The following is a 14,064-nucleotide window of genomic DNA, read 5'->3' on the forward strand; positions in this document are numbered from 1 at the left end:
AAATCTCTTTGACATATTCTAGTCATGAGGACGAAGGGAAAAATCAGAGGTTGCTGAGTCAGTTATGACTGTTAGACTTAGCATGTGGTCCATAGAAATGGGCCAACTGGTGCACATGCCCAACCCAACTAGGCACACAGATCACTAAGGCAGGGTGTGGGGGCCAAGAAGAGATTCAGATACGCAAGGCAGGTAAAGGAAAATGATAAATGTTGGAGGGGATGTGGCAAAACTGGGACACTAATGCATTGATTTTGGAGTTGTGAACTGATGCAACCATTCTGAAGTACAATTTGGAATTACAGCGGTACCCTGACACACGAGTTTAATTCATTCCATGGCCAAGCTCATAATTCAATTGGCTCGTGTGTCAAACTGAATTTCCCCAGTGAAATGAATAAAAATGTAATTAATCTGTTCTGGCCCCCAAAATCCACATGAATTTTGTTTTATATGCTTTTAATTATGAAAATGTACTTTATAAGTAACAAATAAATATATTTATTGATAATAAGAAAGAATGTAAAGAAATAAACTTGCTTATGAAATGTTATTTACCTTCAAGGTCAGGTGAAGATGCTGGTGGAGGTTTTCATTTCAGGCACTATTGCTTAACATAACTTATCATCTACATACATTACACTCTATTTAAATGCAAAACTGACCTTACACATTACTTATGATATGTAATTTTATTGCTAAACTTAATTGCTATTTTTTTACTATACTTAATTATTATCATTTTCTTCATTGAATTTTGGCCTTTTTGCCACACTTTCTTCAATTTCACTTTAGAGGTGATTTCAACAAAAACCTTTCCATGGAAGTTTTGCTTCTTCCTCATTTTCAGATGTTTTGATAACGTGTGAAACGAGTGTCATTACACAGCTCCAATGCATGACCTGTTGCAACTTTTTCTGTGTGTCTTTTCAAGAAACTGTTTAATTTTTTATTTTAATTTTAATTAATTAATAATTTTTATTTTAAAATATTTTATTTGTAATTTTTGGTACTTTAAAACACATTTATATTTTTAATTTTCAATAAACTGTTTAATTTTTATTAATTATTACCTTTTATTTTAAAATACTTTATTTTATTCATAATTTTTGGTACTTTAAAATACATTTATATTTTTAATTTTCAATAAACTTTAATTTTTTCAAAAATCCTCAACATTTCCTTAATCTTGCTGGTACTGATTACTTCATCCATCTGGGGCTCCTCCCCACTAATTTCCTGTAAAACTCCATATGCTGCTTCTGTAACTCCTTCAATTCCTCCGTTGTCAGAATCCATGGTTAAAAGTTAAGAAATTTGTCCCCCAAAAAAATTGATAATAAAAATAAAAATAAAGAAGAAAGAAAAACAATTCAATACGGATGCTCATACGGCAAGAAAAACACTGAACGAAATGAGACAGCCTCGTGTGACTTGGGAAACTGAACGTTCAGCAGGCTATTTAGTGGAGGGTGGCGGAAGCTCATGATTCAAATATCTGCTCATGACTTAAAGCAAAAAATCCAGACTGTGACTGCTTGTATCTCAAATTGCTCATGACTTAAGGTGTCGTATATCAAGGCACCACTGTATGCCCAAAGGGCTATAAGAAAGCATACCTTTGGATCCAGCAATACCACTACTAGGTCTATAGCCCAAAGAGATAAAAAAAATTGGATAAGGATCTGCTTGTACAAAAATATTTATAGCTGCTCTTTTTGGGGTGGCAAAGAATTGGAAACTAAAGGGACATCTTTCACTTGGGGAATGGTTAAACAAATTGTGATACATGAGGGTGATGGATACTTCTGAGATGTAAGGAACTATGATTTCAAAAAGAGCTGGAAAGACATGAACTGATGAAGAGTGAAATAAGCAGAACCAGGGAAACATTGTACACAGTAACAGCAAAATCAAATGTGATAGACTTTGCTACTGATAGCAATTCAACAATTCTGAGGGACTTAAGAAAAAAGAATGTTGCCCATCTTCAGAGAAAAATTATTGGGGGACAAATGCAGATGGAGGCATAGAATTTATCACTTGTTTACTTGGGTATATGTTGCAGGGCTTTGGTTTTATAAGATTATTCACTTATAAAAATGAATAACATGAAAACACGTTTCACGTGATAATACTTGGATAACCCAGATTGAATTGAATTGTTTGTCAGCTCCAGGATGAGGGAGGGAGACAACTTGGATTATATAACCTCAGAAAACTCATGTGGAAATTTGTTATTGAAATAAAAAATTAAATTAAATTAAATATATGACAGAAAAGAACCCCTTCAGCTGGGGAGAGAATGGGGTACTATGAAAAAAGACTTGATAGGAATTTGCAGGAAGGATTTATTAAATTGTAAAACCTTGATCATCTCTCATCCTGGGAAACATTTCTTTTTTTTTTTTTTGCATTCATGGCAAGGTCCAAAAACTCCCTATCATCTGTGCTGCTTCTAAGTAGGCAGCCGTTTCCCATGGGGCGAAAAACTATTTTGTGACCAATGGTTTCCCCACTGTCTGTCAGCGTACATCTCATCACCAGGTAAAGTGAGCCAAGGCAAATGCCATTTGGTTTTTCTCCAAGTATCACTGCCTTAAATGACCTGAAAGTTCAGTAATACTTTGGGACCATCTGGAGAGGGACAGTATTTGCCTATTAAGCTGATGTGGCTTGAGAGTACTTAATAAATGCTTGCTGATTTTTGGAGTTGGTGTCTCCCACACTTCTTATTTGCTGCTTGCTAAATGACCTCACCCCTCAGAGTCTCAGTTGCAATGTATAATGGAGATAATAACACCTTCACAGAGTCTTTGTGAGCAGTGCTATAACTAGCAATTTTGGTGCCTGAGGCCAGTGGCACAAAGCAACACCTCACTCAATTTGACTTTGTAATTCATGATGTGGAAAAATATAATAAGCAACGAGGACCTATTCGATCAAATTGGAAGAACTGGAAACCTTAGTGGCTTCTATCTGCTAAAGGAACTCAGGTGTTGTTTTTGCACCCTCTCATTTTTGATTCCTTGGAGCAAAGCTCCAGCCACCCTGACCTAGTTATAACTGAATATAAAGACCAAATGAGCTAATTAAGCAAAGTGTTTTGTAAACACTGAAGTAATATACCATACCAGCCTTCATTCCACTGTACCCCATTATCTCTATCTACTATAATAAGGAAGTTAGGTGATAAAGTGGATAGAGTGTGGAACCCAGAGTCAGGAAGACTAGAGTTCAAATTTGGAATATCCAAAAAAAAAAAAAGTGTGAATCTCATTTCACCTCATGCCTCCCTCAGTTTCCTCATCTGTTAAATGGAGATGATAATAATAGCACTGACCTCCCATGGTTGTGATGATACAAGAGATGTCTGTAAAGAAGTTTTACAAAGTGAAAAAGTGTTATAGAAATGCTTATTATTATTATTATTATTGAATGGACTCTTTGCTAAGGGTCTTGGAGGAGATCAGAAGTATAAATTGTCATTCAAGTTTATAATCCAGGAAGGCTCAGTCACAAAATGAAGAAATGAATGAAGAAATGAAGGAAATAAAAGGCATTTATTAAATGTTTACTATGCACCCAGCACTGTGCTAAATGTGGGATACAAAGAGAAAAATGAAGCTAGTCTCTGCCCTCAAGGATCTTATCATCCCAAAGGAGAGGCAGCACATAGTGGTCAAAAAAGGGGATTTGCCTTTGGAAAGTTACAGGGATGGTGAATGAGACCATGACAAAGTACATTGACACAGCTTTCACAAATTGCAGTGCTGATTTGGTGATGGTGCCAAATGATTCCATACAATTATGGTTCTATAATAATGTAATAATAATTGAGTGCTAAGTGATGTGGCATGAACTATATTTAATCACAGCTGGTGAAGCTGTGAAATAGTTCTTGTTTTCAATACTCCAAAGCTCTCTTTCCTTCCTACTTTCATGATGGTGGGTACGCTTTCCCCAGCAAAAAGGGACTCACAGGAAAGTATTCACATGAATGATTTTTTTTAATGAAGGAAAGCCCCTGAAAAATGACCATGGGGTGGGGTGGGGGTTAGGAGGCACAGTGGATAGAGAGCCTGACCTCTGACACTTTCTGGCTATGTGACCTGGGGCAAGTCACTTAACCCTTTTTTGTCTTAAGGGTGGATAACTATGATTTGTGGAGAGTGAGGATTTTTTTAAAAAGAAAGACGTTATGAAAATAATTATTGGCTATCAATTCAACTGAAATAAATCATGCTGGAGTTGAAAAACAAGTATAATTTTAGTTTAATTTTAAAAAATACTCCACAATGCCTTAGAAATAATTGATCAATATGATAATAGTTGGTAAGATTTTTAATTAAAATTCTTAAATTTCATAATTATTCTAGTGTTTCTATTTTCCTAGTTGTATTTTGTTTGTTTGTTTGTTTTTTAATGGTGGGTAAGGCTCTTGTTTTCTTGGTGACAAATATGAAATAAACAGAAGGAAGTCTTTAAAATTGATGGATCAAAAGAATCTGCTGAGTAAGGGGAATTGACAAAAGTCAGTGACCTTATCGGCATTTGCTTGTGAAACCAAGCTCTACGGTTTTTGTTGAGCAAGAGGCCTTTAGCAGCAGATGGGGAGGGCTGTGTACTTTAGCGGCACAGATTTCCTCATCCAGGTTTCTTAATTGCTGGTTTTAGCTCAGCAGGAATTGGGGGGAAATGCTCTTTTATTTCATGCATGCCTATATCAGGCAGCTCCGAATGCCTATGGAAACAGTTCCAGAGCTGAGAAAGGCATTGAATGGGTCTTGCTAGTTGAGTGGAAAACAAGTGTTTCTCCCCAGCACAGAGGTACAGTCAACTGGATGAGAAGAGGTTCATAGTTACTGATGTCGAAAGAACCAAACTGGCAAAAACTACCCAAGTTCTATTATCAAAGAGGCAAAAGGGAGGTCTGGAATGGAAGTGGGGGACAAAAAGGGTGGAGAAATCGCTGGGATCTTAAAACAGGAGTCTCTTCTACCCACCCTGTGTAGATGAAAGGACTTGACTTATATTTCTTCAGTATTCTTACAAAGGTTGAATGATAATGGAGAAAAAAAGGGTGATTATTCTTTTGGAAGAGAAAGTTGGAAATTATCCCAAGGCAGGGGTTCATATTTGACTAATGGGATGTAAGGAAGATGTGGATTCAAGTCCAGCTTTTGAGGAATACTGACTAAGTGACCTAGAGTAAGTCCCAGGCAATTCTCTAAGACTCTTAAGTTGTCAGACAAGGGTGATGATACGTGGTTATAGAATTCAGACTTTTTACCTGGGACCCTAGGCTCTGAAGAGCTTTAATCTGATCTCATCTAGAGTCAGGTTGGTCATTTCTAATGATGCCTTGTGGGAACCCTGTTCTTCCCCATTTCCAACTCTCATTTTCCTTTATGTGTCCTCTTTTCCTCTTAGAATGTAAGCCCTGTGACTATTTTGCTTGTTGATGCCTGGCACACAAGAAGCATGTTTTAGTAATTTATTAAGTACCCTAAGCAACTTTCTAAATTACAAAGGAATTGCTGATGAAATAGTAGAATTAATAGAAACTATAGAAACATGAAAAGATCTGTTCTACTTCACATACACTTGTTATCCTCCCTCCTGTTTAGTAATAGATGCTCAGAGCTAGAAAAGACTTCAGATATCACCTCTCCAGCATGACCAAGAAGTGGTCACATAGGCTGTCTATAAATGATTCCAGTGGTTTTAGCTTGGGACAGCTAGGTGGCACAGTGGATAGAGTACCAGCCCTGGAATCAGGAAGACTCGCGTTTAAATACAGCCTCAGACACTAGCTGTGTAATCATGGAAAAGTCACTTAATCTTGTTTGCCTCAGTTTTCTCATCTGTAAAATAAGCTGGAGAAGGAAATAGCCAATCATGACAGTATCTTTTCCATGAAAACTCCCCCAAAGGGTCATGAACATTCTGACCCAACTGAAAACAACTAAACAACAAAGATTTGAGCTGATTATTTTTTAACAACACTGCTCCTATTATTGACTGGCTCAACTTATTAGGAACTTCCTCCTTACACCGAACCAAAATTTGCCTCCTGGTAACATAGTGGATCAGAGATCATAGACTTTAGAGTGGGAAGGAAGAGGCTTTACAATCATGTAGCCCAATCCCATTCATTTTATAAATAAAGACTTTTGCTCAGAGAGATCAATGACTTAACTTAGGTCATAAATTTCTTGATTCCAAATCTGTAGCTGTTAAAAACTATTCAGCACTGCCACAGAGCTCCTCTCAGATTACATGGTATCACTTCTCTTCCCAGCAGCCCTTTAAACATTCAAAGAAAGCTAAAGCCCCAAGCTTCATAGCAAGTGGGTACTTAATACATATTTGAATTTGATTAAATTGAATTGAAACCCTGTCCACTTCCTATGAGTGATATTGAAATGGACATGGTTTCAAGTTCCCACACCAAATTGGTCGGCTGCCTCCCAAACTGCTCCCATTAGTCAATTTCCCGGCAAAAATATTCTTCTCACAACAGAACATTATACTCTAAATGGGACTGACCAGGGCAATGGGACTATTAGCTTCTTCATTATGGACACTTCTTTTAATAAGGGATTAAAAGCACAGTCAAAGGGTATGATTTCCATTAGTCTATAGAGTCCCTCATTTCTTCACTCTCTTTTGGAGAACCTCTTGAACTCTCTCAAGACCTAAAGTCAAGGATCTCCTTCTATTGAAATCTGACCTCAGATACTCCCAAGCTGTGTGACCCTGGGCAAGTCACTTAATTCCAGTCGCCTAGTATTTACTGAGCTTCTGTCTTGAAACCAATACTTAGTATTGTATTCTAAGACAGAAGGCAAAGGTTTAATAAGAACCACAAAGTCCCCTTCTATAGGTGTGATTCTCTGCCTAGTGATGCTCTGCAGAGTACTCCCTCGTGGACTGTTGGGGCACTTACACTTCTGTGATGTTGCCTTCCTCAGATGCCTTCTGTTGGTAAGAATACTTGAGTGATGCTCATGATCCCGGTTCCTTTCATCATGGACTCATTTGATCTACGTTTCATAAAGTCCATGTACCTGATACATTTTGGTGACTCAAATCTGGGGTCCTCCAAGGGAAATCTGGAATTAGGTGACTGATGATGGTTCATGAGTGATGCTACAACACCACAGCCATGCCCACTCTTCAGGTTCTGATAGCATCACAAAGGAATTCCTGATGACCTGAGGGAAGGGAGTTACCACAAGGAATACCTCAAATGTTGAGGTACAAGGAAGGTTGTATGACTGAAAGCTCCATGGCAACCTTTCTATCTCCCTTCCCCGCCTGCCAATTGTGTGAAAGGCTAGATAGCCACAGGGAAAAGGGTACAGCTCATACTTTCCTACCTTGGAGCACCCAGGAAGAGCTTTGCCATTAACTGGCTGGGGAATTCTGAGTGTGCTTGCTTTTGTTTTGCATGTGTCTAGCACTTATACATGCAACATTTGAAAGCAGTTTAATTCATTATTTTAAAATTGTTATAAGAATCTGTTCTTTGTATGTGCTATTTAATACCTACAGTGACTTAGATGAAAGCATGCTTCTCAGTTATGCTGATGTCAATTGGGCTGGGAGGGATAGCTAATATGCTACTCTTCAAATCAACAAGTATTTACTAAGTACCTACTGTGTGCCAGGTGCTTAGCTACAAAGGCAGGCAGGAAACAGTTTGTGTTTCTGAATAATGGAATAATAGAATTGGACCTTAAATTATAGAATCAAGCTCCAAAGGGATTTCAATAGGCTTAGGCTATTGGGAAGAAGCTGATAAGATGAAATCCATAGGGATAAATGCATACGTTTTATACTTAGGTTAAAAAAATCAACTTCATAGCAATTCACCTGAAAAAGATCTGGAGATTTTGATGACTGCAAATTCAATGAATGAACTGTAGAACAAAGAAGCCAACAAAGCTAAGGGATAAAACAAAACAAAACAACAACTACATTTCCTTATCCAATCTCTAATGATCCATTATCTTAGCCCAAAGGAGGTGATAATCCCATGATGCTCCCTCCTGTTCAGACCTCAGCAGGGCTGTTGAGGTCAGTGCTAGACACCACTATGTTAGGAAGCGTACTGATTATATGGAAATATCTGGACGTGGGAAACCAGGATAATCAAGAACCTTGGAATCACAAGCTATAAGGATTGTTAGAAGGAACTGGGGATCTTTAACATGGAGAAAACTTAAGAGAGCGTAATGATTCCCTTCAAGTCCTCAAAAAAAAAACTCAAACCTGTCATATACCTGCTTGTCCCTAGAGGGTAGAAGTTGCAAGGAGGCAGACTTAGACTTGATATGAGCTTAAAGTTTCTAGTAATTAAAGCTGTCTAGGAGTGGGAGGAATTGCTTCCAAAAAGAAGTGGGATTCCTTTCATTGGGGGTCTCCATGCCAAGGCTGGATGGCTGAGCACTGATCTTGTACTTTATAAAGGGAATTCTTGAGGTTTTAATTGTACTAAATGCCTTCTGAGGTTCCTTTCAAGGCAGGGAACCCATGACTCTAATGTTTAACATGATTTGATCATTCAATATTTATTCTGAATTCAGAACCCACAACGAATGAACATGATGACTTGAAGATGAGAAGATAACTACCAAAGGGATGGTGGAACTGGAGACCACAACAGGAAAGAATACAATATTCTCTCCCCTTTTAAATGCCGGTCATTTAGAGCCTTTTATTCATTGCCCTGACAATCTGAGGTATTGAGTTCAAAACTGCATGAGGACTTGATGAAGACTTTAGATATTATGTATTCAGTCTATCCTGTTGCCTGTCTCTCCTCACCTTCATCCAGATCAATATTCCCCTCTGTCTAAAGCACAATTTTGATCTCACGAAGTTCTTTGTAGTCTCTTCTAAATTGTTCTGTTCTCTGCCCAGTCCATCATGCTCAGTGAGGCTTTTAAGAAATATCCCCCAAAGAAGAGGAAAGCATTTATCTTTTCAGAGCATCAATTTACAAAGTTCAGTTCATTCACCCAATCTGTTCATCAAACATGGATATCTAAACCTTGGCCACAAATATCTAAGTGAGGCCATTCCAATGGGATTCCATTTTCTACGTCTGCTTTTTAGAGATGGTCCTCCAAAACCTGAAGGAAAAAGAACATTATTCTATCTGCCTAAGGAGACTCCAAGTAGAAATAGGGGAAAAAAGTTCATCCTAGAATCCCCGAGTTGGAAGGGCCTTCAAAAGAAAACAAATACAATCTCTACCTGAACAGAATAGCAAACAAGTAGCCAGAAAATGAAAGAAAAACAAAACAAAACAAAACCACAGAATTAGAGCTGGAAAGGAATTCAGATGCCATCTTGCTTAAGACCCTCATTTATAGTTAAACTGAGACTTAGAGAAGAGAAATAGTCACCTAAGATCAAACAAGTAGAAAGTAAGAGGGAATATTTGAACTCAGATTCCCGGATTATTAGGAAGTTTGTTTATTTTTTCCTCCAAAAATTAGGCCTGAATTTTCTCCTCTGTAGTGACTCCCATCCCTAGTATGCTCAAACTGAATGCTTTTTGTAATTGAAGAGAGATAATTATAACCCAGTTTGGACCCAAAGTGTCTGAATATATTCTAAATTATATTGAATATATTACAAACTTTATATACATATACAAATTATAAAAGTAATGAAAATATAACCATTGACAACTAAAGACATTTTAAGCTTGACTCAATATAGTACAAATCAATTTTAAGGATATCAATAAGGGGTAGAGGAAATAAGGCTGAAAGAGCTATGCACAAATGTCCAATCTGGGGTAAGAAACTTTTGTTTCATCCCCTCTGCCCCTAGTCTAGTCCCAGCCAGCACCTTACCTACACAGAGGGAGATCAGTCTCCTCTTCCCAACTGTGTGCCCTAAGGACCATTGGGCTGGGCCTTGCTGCAGTGCCTTCACATTTCCTTTCTAACCACTCTGCAACTGGACCTCCCCATAGGGATCATCTCCCCCAAACACAAGGTGAGCTCTTTGAAAGCAGAGATGGTGTTCCTTTAGGCTTTGCATGCCCAGTGCATTCATGACTGCTTCTCTACCTCATTCCATCCCATTTTCAGAATGATGCAAAAGGGAGACTGATTCTGGTTCAGAAGGCTCTCCATTGTAATGGCACCTTCAAACAATGTTGAGAGGAGATGCTTGAGATAAAGAAGACATTTTAATGAAATGTCAAAAGGCAAGCGATGGGGTAAAGTTCCTGGGGAAATAGCTCATTGATTTAAAATGTGTTTTTAGACCTTAGGGCTTTTTGAAGGAAGGATGCAAGTTGGTTATGGGCAGGATTGGAAAGGCTGTCAAGAGCTCACACATTCATAGAGGTCAGGTGGGAAGAACTTCAGAAATTATCTAATCCAACCCCCTCATTTTAAAGATAAGGAAATTCTCTCTCTCTCTCTCTCTCTCTCTCTCTCTCTCTCTCTCTCTCTCTCTCTCTCTCTCTCTCTCTCTCTCTCTCTCTCTCTCTCTCTCTCTCTCTCTCTCTCTCTCTCTCTCTCTCTCTCTCTCCTTCTCTTGGTCTTTTTTTCATCATATATTAATATGCATACTACTTCAATTTATTAAGAATAGGTAAATTGACAAAACAATAAGTAAAAAATTTGAGCCTGTCAGACCTTCAAGAGATACAGAACCTCAGGAATTACAGCTTGGAAACTGTCCAGTCAGATTTCCTCCTTTTAAAAGGAAGAAACTTGAGGCACAGAAAGGAAGAGTGACCAGTCCATCACACTAACCGATTCCACAATATTCTTCCTAAAACATCCTTTATGTTAGCCAAACTCCTTGCTGTTCCTCATCTCCTACCTCCATGTCTGGAACTCTCTTCTTTGCTCACATCTGCCTCCTGGGTCTTCAGTTCAACTGGGACCTCAAATATGAAGCCTTTCCTGCCCTGCTTAACTATTAATACCCCTCTGTGCCCCCACCCAGTCACGGAACATATAGATTGTTTTTTACTTATCTGTGTGTATATTGTTTCTCCCTGGTAGAATTAAAGCTCCTAAACAGCATGTCTGTTCCTTTCCTTTTTTCTTTCCTTTTTTCTTTTCTTTTCTTTTCTTTTCTTTTTCATTTTCTTTTCCTTTCCTTTCCTTTCCTTTTTCTTTTTTGGGGTATATTTTCATTTTCTTTTTCATTTTCATTTTCCTTTCCTTTCCTTTCCTTTCCTTTCCTTTCCTTTCCTTTCCTTTCCTTTTTCTTTTTTGGGGTATATTTTCATTTTCTTTTTCATTTTCCTTTCCTTTCCTTTCCTTTCCTTTCCTTTCCTTTCCTTTCCTTTCCTTTCCTTTCCTTTCCTTTCCTTTCCTTTCCTTTCCTTTCCTTTCCTTTCCTTTCCTTTCCTTTCCTTTCCTTTTTCTTTTTTGGGATATATTTTCATTTTCTTTTTCATTTTCCTTTCCTTTCCTTTCCTTTCCTTTCCTTTCCTTTCCTTTCCTTTCCTTTCCTTTCCTTTCCTTTCCTTTCCTTTCCTTTCCTTTCCTTTCCTTTTTCTTTTTTGGGGTATATTGCCTGACACATAGTAGACACCTAATAAGTGTTTCTTTCTTAAATGGATAAAACTGTTGAAGATTATCCAGGCTTTAATCAAAGGAACTTAAATTCAAACTGAGGCTAAGTCCAATGCTCTTTTTGTTATTCTAAGTTAATATTAACCTAGCAATAGTATACATCAATGAGACAGGTTTAGAAAATCCATACCTGGGAAGGAAATCTATGGTACACCAGAAAACTGGGTCTTGCAGATGGTCCCCAGTGACGGGCACTAGACTGGCTTCTCCAGCCTGAGAGAGACCCCTGGTGAAAATGAGGTTGTGATCCAACGATCACCAAATGATCCAGTTTAAACATTTACTAGTTACACAACATGCCAGCTAGAATAAAGCAATTCTCTGTCACTGGCTGGAGCGATCAGCCATTTCTGGATTTCTTAGAAAAGGAAAGGAGACAGCTCGGAGTGAGAGTCTCTGGATACGAGGCCAAAGGATGCAGAGTCTCAGTTTTTTTCAGAGCTTATGAAATATTATCAGAATGGGAAATATAAAGGGGAAGCTACATTTCCCCCTGTAACTTAGGGAAATATATCCTCTGGGAGATCAGGATTGGGTTGGGTTTTTTTGTTTTTTTTTTTTTAAGTAGACAAGGGAGTTGAACTTTAACACTCAAGGGTTTGGTTGGGATTTTTTGGGCTCCCTACAATGGCAAAGGAAGAGGATGGTGCAGTACTTAGAGTGCTAAGCCTGAGGTCAGGAAGACTCCTCTTCCTGAGTTCAAATATGGCCTCAGATACTTATCAGCCAAGTGGCCCTGGGCAAGACATTTCACCCAGTTTACATCAGTTTCCTTATCTGCAAAACGAGCTGGAGAAGGAAATGGCAAAGGGCACCAGCAGCTTTTCCAAGAAAACCCTAAATGAGGTCACCAAAAGTCAACAGGACTGAAAAAGCAACTGGACAGCCACAAAAATGGGAAATCTGGTGCTGCCTCCTTTTGTTTGTCCTTTTCACCATTTCTTAGCATTACAACAGCTATCACTGGGGTAACCCTCCATTTAAAGTCAAGATCCCTATAAGGTAGACAATACCATTATCACTGGTCCAGAGTTATAACACTAGCAAGTATCTGGGGAATTTAAATGGAATGCAGTCTCCCCACTCTAAGCCATCCTGTTGCCATATAGCATCTTTGAGAGTAAAAACAAAATGAAGACAAAACTCTGAGAATTTGCACCTGGTCCCTCTTGCAGGAGGCTGCCTCTCTCTTCTCTGGATCAGCCCCCTCCCTCGTTCCTCTCTATCATCCTCACCCACTCATTTTCAAGAAACTCCCATGTTTATTGTTCATATGCCAGTCAATCCTCTACATCTCCCTGCCCAAGATTTTGGAGATGGCAAACCACTCAGAAGCTAAATAAATGCTCAATAAAAGCTAAATAAATATAATGTGTGCACGTAGGAATTAGGAGTGTGACTGTCCTCAAGGAGCTTACCATGTACATAGTAGGTCTCAAGATTCTGACATAAATTAGAACACAAGCAAGTCTCCTATTCTAATTGAATTCTAATAGAATTCTAAATTCTAAACTTTCTGGCAAAAAATCAGCACATTGGAACTTTGGGGCAGGGGGCTTCAACATTAATGGTCCCTAAAGTCCCTGTTTCCCTCTTATCATTTTTTTAAAGCCCTTTCCTTCGGTCTTAGAATTGATACTACCTATTGGTTTCAAGGCAGAAGAGATGTGAGGGGTGGGCAATTGGGGTTTAGTGATTTACCCAGGAAGTGTCTGAGTGCACATTTGAATCCAGGACTTCCCATCTCTGGATCTGGCTCTCTTCACTCAGCCTCCTAGCTGCCCCTTCTCCTATCAGTTTTAGAAAGTTTATTTTAAATGACAATTTTTGCATTTGCAATGCTCTAAACCTGCATTTAAGGAATTTTCTTATACCTAGGCAGAGTCTGGGCTTTTTGCCCAAAATCTTACATTTATAACTATCTCTAGTTAACCCTTTACCCCTTTGTGGCTGAGGCAAAAGACAATTACTAGAAATGTCTGCGTGATGGAGAGCAGATTGAATTATACTCTTATGGATTGGTGGACAATGAGAGGGAAAGTTGAGGAAATAACTGATCTTTTCCCTAGACTTCCCTCTCTTCTCTGAAATAGAGAACCAATGACTGCTCATTCAGCATTTCCTTTCTCTGCTGTGGAAGTTCCCAGCCACTGCTCAGTCCTCTCCTTGGTCCTTGCTTGTGCCAGTCTTTAAATCTACTTGGAGTCTCACTCCAGTTCTGACAGAGCTTCTTTTCTTGATACAATTTCTCTGAGCAAGACCCAGTCTCCCACCCATGGCTTTGATTCAAGGAGATTTACAGGCTCTGTTTAGAGTTCCGAGACTTAGACTCAGTCCAGTAGTCTTCTTACTTAAGCTATCAAAGCCAAGATGGTATGATTTCAAGACTTGACAAGATTTTCACTTATCTCCTAATTTGTTTTAGAATCGCTCCAACCTT

General features: G+C 38.6%; 1 protein-coding gene across 3 annotated transcripts in view; it reads right to left on the reverse strand.

Moving 5' to 3' along the window:
- RHOBTB1 (Rho related BTB domain containing 1) overlaps positions 1–14,064 on the reverse strand; it is a 97,748-nt gene that overhangs the window by 63,195 nt on the left and 20,489 nt on the right. Inside the window, exon 1 of one of the 3 annotated variants that reach the window (XM_056795904.1) lies at positions 11,755–11,773. The exons of 1 other annotated variant lie outside the window; for it this stretch is intronic. The gene's annotated coding sequence lies outside the window, so the exon portion shown is untranslated. Of the gene's footprint in view, positions 1–6,952; positions 7,260–11,754; positions 11,774–14,064 lie in introns of those variants that run through there. One more of the 3 variants, XM_056795892.1, reaches the window with a different exon arrangement.

This window comes from Monodelphis domestica, chromosome 1 (genome assembly GCF_027887165.1).
Source record: "Monodelphis domestica isolate mMonDom1 chromosome 1, mMonDom1.pri, whole genome shotgun sequence".
Classification (NCBI taxonomy): Eukaryota; Metazoa; Chordata; class Mammalia; order Didelphimorphia; family Didelphidae; genus Monodelphis; species Monodelphis domestica.